Consider the following 1,480-nt stretch of genomic DNA (forward strand, 5'->3'; position numbering starts at 1 on the left):
TTCAATAACAGGCAGTGTGGTCTAAATGAACAAATATGGATCCCGGAGTCAGACCTGGGTTTTGATGTGGCTCTGCCCCTTGGAGTTGATTGACCTTCGGCAAGTTAGTTACCTTTGAGATCCTGTTCCCCTCTTTCATAAAGCAGGTATCATGATACCTTTCTCACAGGTCTGCTACAGGGATTAAATGAATCATTTACATAAAGTATGCAGGAAATGCTTAATAAATACTTGTTTTAATTCTTGAGATAAGTTCCGACTAATGCAACTAAAGGAAAAAAATTAGCTGAACAGTAGGGCTGGCTTCATAAAATAACATCAGAAAAAATCAGGTAAAGGCAGTGATGGGTCTTTTTTCGTGTTGTATTTCTTTGGACTCATTTTATAAATGAAAATCCAACTTGGTAGCAGGGTGAGGGGATTCTTTCCAATATTCTCAGCTCTTAGACACTCATCAGGGATTTAATAAAGCATTGTGCTGTGGAGTGTGACAGGTGGGGAACAAAAAGATGATTAAAGATCTGGTTCTTAGAGTAACTGTTTTGTTCTCTGAAGGTGGTTCTATATATTTAAGTTGTTCCTTGTTGCCACTATTATTCTTGCTAATGCCCAGATGAAGTTGATTTGTTAAGGGAGAATATGGCTTAAAACAAAACATTGTGAGACCATGCAGTTCATAGGTTCCTTTGGGCTTGAAGACTCTCTGTATGTGGGTGTGAAATAAATGTAAATTTCACATTGTAGATTTCTGCTATGGGGCTAGGGTAGCTGGAGTTTCCAGGGATTCTTGCTTTATGTTGGCTTGTGCTATTCTAGTTCCAAGACAAGTTATGCTTGTATTTTAAAATTAAACTTTGAAATTTAAAAATAAAAGCAGAAAAAAAAAGTTTCCTAGGCCAAAAGGAATGATTTAAATTTTTGGAGCACTCATCAGCATTTCAAGAGCAGTGATAAGCCACTGGAATTTACTTTGATGTTTTCCGCTCAAGCACAGCCACCCCAGCCTCCCAGGGTCCCCTCCCCTGTGTCTCAGTGTTGGGCTGGGTGGCCACAGCTCTGGAATCTGACAATCTCTTAGTCTTATTCCCCACTGCCCTTGTTTGTGTATCTGTTTAGCTCTATGCCTTTATTTTTTTAAGATTTCATTTTTAAGTGATCTCTGTGCCCAACATGGGGCTCAAACACACAACCCTGAGATCGAGAATCTCACGCTCTACCAACTAAGCCAGCCAGGCGCCCCTAGCTCTATGCCTTTAGATCTTCTACAGGCCTCCTCTCTTGTCTTTCTCTCAATGTCCATTTGTCCATCTCCCTGACTCCTTTTTGGTTCCTGCCCCGTGGCACTGACCTGAATAGAGAAGTTTGACTGCTGGCTCACAATTGTTTTAACGGCTAAGTAGACTTCACAATATGTTCTCCACGCTAGGGTTGTCATTGACTTATGGGGAGGGCGAAAACAGAAGGCCGAGGAAGAAATCTA

General features: G+C 40.9%; 1 non-coding gene across 1 annotated transcript; it reads right to left on the reverse strand.

The window, feature by feature from the left end:
- Positions 1–1,162: 1,162 nt before the first annotated feature.
- On the reverse strand, positions 1,163–1,235 carry TRNAE-CUC. The gene has a single exon. It is a non-coding gene; the product is annotated as a tRNA-Glu (tRNA).
- Between the last annotated feature and the right edge of the window lie 245 nt (positions 1,236–1,480).

The sequence above is a fragment of the Neomonachus schauinslandi genome, chromosome 10, assembly GCF_002201575.2.
Source record: "Neomonachus schauinslandi chromosome 10, ASM220157v2, whole genome shotgun sequence".
Lineage (NCBI taxonomy): Eukaryota > Metazoa > Chordata > Mammalia > Carnivora > Phocidae > Neomonachus > Neomonachus schauinslandi.